This window comes from Hyaena hyaena, unplaced genomic scaffold (assembly GCF_003009895.1).
Source record: "Hyaena hyaena isolate Hyena2069 unplaced genomic scaffold, ASM300989v1 scaffold_580, whole genome shotgun sequence".
Classification (NCBI taxonomy): domain Eukaryota; kingdom Metazoa; phylum Chordata; class Mammalia; order Carnivora; family Hyaenidae; genus Hyaena; species Hyaena hyaena.
The window spans coordinates 1,219,427-1,226,309 of NW_024081213.1; positions in this window are offsets into that span (position 1 = coordinate 1,219,427).

The window sequence follows — 6,883 nt, forward strand, 5'->3', positions numbered from 1 at the left end:
TAGCTGGACATGACCCAAGTCAAAAGGCCCTGACGTTCTCTCCATTTATGCCATGCAGAATCAGAGAGGTGAGCTACATCTAGTAACTGTTTCCATAGCACAGGTGAGAAAGGGACGGGAGAACAGCAGAGAGAACTATACCTTTGTACATGACCTTTATGTTTAAATCAACTGTATTGAGGTATAATTCACATAAAATAATATACACTTGCTTTAAGTGTGAGTTTTGAAACATATAACCACACATGTAACCTCCACTGCAATCAGGATACAGATCTTTTCTATCACCCAACTCCACCAAAAACTCCTTCATGCTTTTTTTGTATTCCATGGCCCCCACCCCAAGCCCCAAGCAATCACAGATATATTTTCCATCACCATAGATTAGATTTGCCTCTTTTAGGGTTTCATATAGATTAAGTCACAGGAGGTCCCGGCGTGGCTCAGTCAGTTAAGTGTCCCTCAATTTTGACTCAGATCATGATCTCACAGACGTGAAATTGAGCCCTGCATTGGGCTCCATGCCCTCTCTCCTTCTCTCTTTCTACCCCTCCCCTGCTATTCTCTCTAAACAAACAAACATTAAAAGAATTAAAAAAAAATTTTTTTTATGTTTTTTATTTATTTCTAGGAGAGAGAGAGACAGCGTGAGCAGGGTAGGGTCAGAGAGAGAGGGAGTCACAGACTCTGAAACAGGCTCCAGGCTCTGAACTGGCAGTCAGCACAGAGCCCAAAGTGGGGTTCGAACCCCCCACGAACCGCGAGATCATGACCTAAGCAAAAGTTGGACGCTTAACTGACTAAGCCACCCAGACGCCCCTAAAAGAATTTTTTAATTTTATCATATAATATGAACTCTTTGGGCTCTGACTTCTGTTTAACAGAACATTTCATGAGTCATTCATGTTGTTGTGTGTATCATAATCGTTGCTCCTTATTCCTGAGTAGTATTCCATTGCATGGGTATACTATTGCTCAGTTATCCATTCACCTACTGATGGACATTCAAGTTGTTTCCGGGCTTTGGCTATTATGAATAAAACTGCTATTCGCACTTGTGTATAAGTCTTTATGCAGACATTGTGCACAATCTTTTAATGAGGAGTACATGATCTTTTAATGGACCTCCTGGGAAACGTGTTCCAGTGACCTAGAATATCACCAATCTATAGTTACTCTGTCCATAGGTAGGAAAGAGGGAGGAGGAATAAGAAGCATGATGAGAGAGCATCCCCTCTCTTCTACAAACTCAAGGCACATAGCTCCATAATATCTACGGGTAATGCATATTACATCCATTTTATCCCATGTATTTCTCTCCCATTTTCCCTCACTTGTTTTCTTCTTGTACTTTCTATTTCACCTCATTTTTCCTTCAATTTTTAAAAATAAATGTTTAGTAAAAAAAAATAAAAAAAAAATAAAAAAAAAATAAATAAATGTTTAGTTTTGAGCCCTGGAAAAATAACATATTCTCATCACAAGACCTACTACCCTCATAAATGACTTTGATGTCTCATTTTGTTATTAAATATGGATCTGCTTTAAATAATCTTCAGTTTATTAGAAGAGTCACCGAGAAAACATGGCCAATTGTGTCTTTAGCCACTCCTCTCCTACCCCAGTTGTGAGGCCTGAATCTGTCAGGGGAGTATCTCATTTTCCATATGGTCTGCGGTTTTAAGTCCTAAAAGAATAAAAGTTCTCAGGGGCGCCTAGGTGGCTCAGTTGGTTAAGCGTCCGACTTTGGCTCAGGTCATGATCTCACGGTCTGTGGGTTCAAGCCCTGCATCGGGGTCTGTGCTGACAGACAGCTCAGAGCCTGGAGACTGTTTCAGATTCTGTATCTCCCTCTCTGACCCTCCCCTGCTCATGCTGCCTCCCCCCCCACTCAGAAATAAGTAATAAAAAAATTTTTTTAAAAAGAGTAAAAGTTCTCAGTACCTCCTGTAGCTCTGTCCACCTTCCAAATATGAAATTAATCAACAAATAGGGTCTGATCCATTATAGAAGGGGAATAAAAACAAGCAGGCAAACAAGCAAACAGAAACAGCCCATATGAACAATGTCGGTTATCACAGGAAACATAAGCAAGAAAAATACAAACAAGTATGATATATAATGACATGAATAAAGCATTCAGACTGATGTCAAAAACCAGTGGATTATGGGCCGATTAGAGCTCACAGACATATTTTGTTTGGTTTGCAGTGCTTAAATAAAATTCATCCAATATTTGAAAGTCTGAAAACGTCACCAAAAAAATCTGCATGCACAAAAAGTCAAAATATCCGGCAAGTGGGCTCCCATTGCCGCTTCGTGAAAATCTCCTGGAGCCGAGCCACAGCTGCTCCCATCGGCCAAGCACAGTGTGCGCTCTGCATCACGTCACTCCTGCAGGTGATCTGCTCGGCCCCTGTAGGCATTTCAGTCTGCAACTCCTGAGTTCAGGCACCATCTCTAGTCACGAAGAGGAAGAGGTTGGTCACAGTTCAATCACAGGACAGGTACTATCAGAGGCGGAGACCACATTCCCGGACAGGAGTTCTTACTTCTCCAGACACTTTCGCTTCCTCACTCCTCCTCAACGACGCAGCACAGTGTTCAGGCCCAGGGGCTCCTGCCTCCCTCTAAGATGACTACTCGGCGTAGCTCCCATAGCATCTCTCCTTCTCCCAAGCAACCAGATCACTGGGTGAGGAAAGCAGGGCCCCCAGCCTGGTGCCCACTGCTCAGAGGCCTTATACATGAGCTGGCTCTGCTCCTTCCTCTCAGCTAAGTCTGCCTTCCACAGCAGGCAACTGAGAGCCTGGGACTCTCCAAACTGCTCTGTAATTCATAGTGATTTTACATAGAAGGTTCTAAGAAGTTCTGTAATGATTCTACTTGAAGCTTGGTTTTGTTTCTTTTTCTGGTGAGCTCCAGGTGAACCCATCCAGTTGTCCGTGAGATATCTCTACCTCTCACCTGCACAATGATTTCAATCAAAACTTTTCCAAATCTACATTTGTAATCTTCCCTTGCCTACTTCCCAGGACAAAATGTGGTGTGTCCTGTGTTTCCTTTTTATATCTTGTCAACCACTCAAGCCTTGGAATCATTCTAGGCTTCTTTCTCTTCTGACCCCCTACTTCTCCACATCCAAGCAATCACTGAACCAATTACAAACCACCTCCTTGCTGTCTGTCTTCTATCTTCTCCATCTTCACTGTAACCAGCCTCATCCAAGTTCTCATACAGAATATTCCAGGAGTTTCTTAGGCCAGTCACGCCTATTCTATCCCGCCAGGTCCTAAACACAGGCAGTCAGAGTGATTTCTATAACAGAAGGAAGTCTGACCATATTACTCTTCAGCTTACGTCCTTTATTGGGCCCACAATTTGCATAATGGATTCTGCCCAAGGTTCTTTCTCAGCAACCTGTTCCTGGCCTGGCTCTCAAGACTTAAATTGTCCAATATGGTGACCGCTAACCACACGTTGCTGTTGAGCACTTGAAACAGTGCTAATCCAAATTGAGGGGAGCTATAAATATAAAATACATATCAGGGGGCACCTGGGTGGCTTAGTCAGTTAAGCGTCCGACTTTTGCTTAGGTCATGATCTCGCGGTTCGTGGGTTCGAGCCCCGCGTCCGGCTCTGTGCAGACTGCCAGCTCAGGGCCTGGAGCCAGTTTCAGAGTCTGTGTCTCCCTCTCTCTCTGACCCTTCCCTGCTCACGCTGTCTCTCTCTCTCTCTCCTAGAAATAAATAAAACATTAAAAAAAATACATATCAGATTTCAAAGGGCTCATAAGAGACAAAAGGATATAAAACATCTCAATAACTTTTATATTGATTACATGTAAAAGGAGAATATTTTGCATATATTGAGTTAACATATTATTAAAATTAACTGTATCTGTTTCTTTTGTTATTTTTCAGTGCGGCTACTAGAAAACCTAGTTACATTGTGGCTCACATCATCTTCTAGATGTTTTCCTCACCACGTCTTTCTACGCTTCATCGTTTCCGCCAGGTACTCTGCTAAACATCAGGCATGCCAAATGACTAACAAAGCAGGCCAGAGAATTCTATGATCTTATACAGTTCACATTAAATGAAAATTAGAATGCCCTTGAACTGTCACAGCCCATTCCACCTGCGGTGGTTTAAAAATATATGCACAGTCACCTTTCAAAAGGTAGACTCTAATTTTCCTCCCCTGCATTTTGGACTGTACTTAGTGACATGCTTCTATGAATGAATAGAATAAAGCCCGAGTGTCACGTGTGTTATAAAAGGCATTCTCTTTCCTCCATTCCCTCTCTCTCTCCCTCTCTCTCTCACAGCATTCACTCTGAGTGCAGCCAGCTGCCACATCTCTTTATAGAGAATCATGCAGGCCTATGGAGAGCTCCACATGACGAGGTGCTGAGGCCCCCTGCCAAACATCTTGGATCCTGTGGCCAGCCCTAGTCAAGCCTTCAGAGGACGACAGTTCCAGCCAATGTCTTCATGATAATTTCATGAGAGATCCTGAGCCAGAGCCACCCAGCCAAGCAGGTCCCAAATTTCCAAATCACAGAAACTGTAAGATAATAAATGTGAGCTGTTTTAAGCAGATGAGTTTTGGAACAATTTGTTACACAGCAATAAATAACTAATACATGACTTGCACCCCCCCCACACACACCCCACTCCCACATTAGGAAAGGAAAATAAGAAGTTGTTAAAAGCTCAAACTTATGTTTCACGCTTACTTAGTTATCAAGATTCGATTCAGAATCATCCCCTCTGTGAACAGTTTCCTAACAAACCCCAGCCAACTCTCATATGCCTATACTAATTTTTTTAATTTAGAAAATTTTGTGTACATTTTGAAATCATAGGTTTAACTAAAGATATATTTCATATTTTTAATTTAAAAATAAAATTTTTCCAGGGGTGCCTGAGTGGCTCAGTTGGTTAAGCATCTGATTTTGGCCTAGGTCACGATCTCGCCATTCTGAGTTTGAGCCCCATGTTGGGCTCTGTGCTGACAGCTCAGAGCCTGGAGCCTGTGTCAGATTCTGTGTCTCCTCTCTCTCTCTCCATCCCTCCCCCACTCACGATCTGTCTCTCTCTCAAAAATAAACATTAAAAACATTTTTTAAAATAAAAAATAAATAAAATAAGAATAAGCATAAATAAATAAATAACTTTTTTTTTCTCAGGGTGCCTTGGTCAGTTGAGCGACCGACCCTTGGTTTTGGCTCTGGTCATGATCCCAGGGTCATGGCATCAAGTCCCAGGTCAGGATCTGCACTCAGCATGGATACTGCTTGGGATTCTCTCTCTCTCTCTCTCTCTCTCTGTGTCTCTCTTTCTCTCTCCTTCTGCACCTCTCCCTTGCTCACCTCTCCCTCTTTCTAAAAAAATTTTATTTATTTATTTTGAAAGAGAGAGAAAGAGAGAAAGTGGGGTAGAGAGAGAGTAAAGAGAGAATCCCAAGCAGGCTCTGCACTGTCAGCACAGAGCCTGATGTGGGGCACAATCTCACAAACCACAAGATCATGACCTGAGCCAAAATCAAGAGTTGGACACAAAATCAACTGAGCCAAAGCATCCCCAAAATAAATTTTTTTCTGAATATAAAAGTGATACATACAAATGGTAGAAATTTTGCAATGGTCTAACATGAAGAGAATTTAAATGATCTAAAATGTGATCTCATTGAGAAAACACTAATAATATTTTTAATATCCATTTTTGCGTATATTTTTTTTATCTAAGTAGGGTTATTCTGTATATGCAGTTTTTCATCCTCTCTTTCTCATGCAGTGACCTCGTTTCTCAGTTCCATGACCTCCTCACATTAGCTACTGACTCCATGGTCAAGCTGTAGTTCGAGTACTTGCTACTGAAAGTGTGGTTCATGGACCAGCTACACTGGCAACAACGGAGGGCTTATTAGAAATGCAAACTCCATCATGCTCTCACTTCAGGACATTTGCACATGCTTTTCCCTTTGTCTATGAGGCTAAACCCCCAGATACTTGCTTGGCTCACTCCTTCCCTGCATTCTGGTCTCCACCCTGATGTCATCTGCAGAGAAAAGCCACTCCCGACCCGGAGTTGCATTCTGGTTGCACTGTTCCCTTATTCTGCTTTACTTTCTATGAGTTTTACCATCACTTGATGTTATTTTATATGTATTCATTTTTTATTTCTTGCCACAAATATTTTTGGAACCCCCTACTATGTGTCAGTCACGTCCTCAGCTCTGGGAACACAAAAGAAAACAAAATACAACCTACATCCTCCACTCTAACGTAAGCGTGCTATACAGGTATGTTGTTAGTTACTGGTTCTTTACTGATTCATTCCTTCCAGAAGAGGCCTAATACTCACCATCAACAGAAGGCCCCATGCCAGGTCTCATGACTTAAACCCACCCTGAACAGTACAGCTTCTCTTTAGAGGGAATTTTTCAATGTGCTTTTGTGCTGTGTTGAGCTAAGTTTAACTTGGTTGTTTTGATCTTCATGAATTGTCCCAATGCTGCGTCTCTGCAGTGGAAATTTCCCTTACTTGTTATAAGCCTCCAGCTACCTAGCTAGTCTTATTCCTTAAGAATAAGGAACTTATCTAAGTTCAAAGGGTTTCTCAATGGGACCAAAAAGTTTTATCATCATCATCATAGTCTTCATTGTCATCATCATCATCATCATCATCATCATCACCAGCAGCAGCTACAGTAGCAGCAGGGTTAGGCCTGATAAAATTTTCAAAGGACAGAGTTTATCTTTGGTGTCTTCTTACTTTGTCTGGTACCTCCTTCCTACCCTCCTGCACGTCTAGGTTCCAATTCTTGGAGGCCTGGCTCTCCGCTGGTTATCATATATTCCCTCCTGGCTCACAGC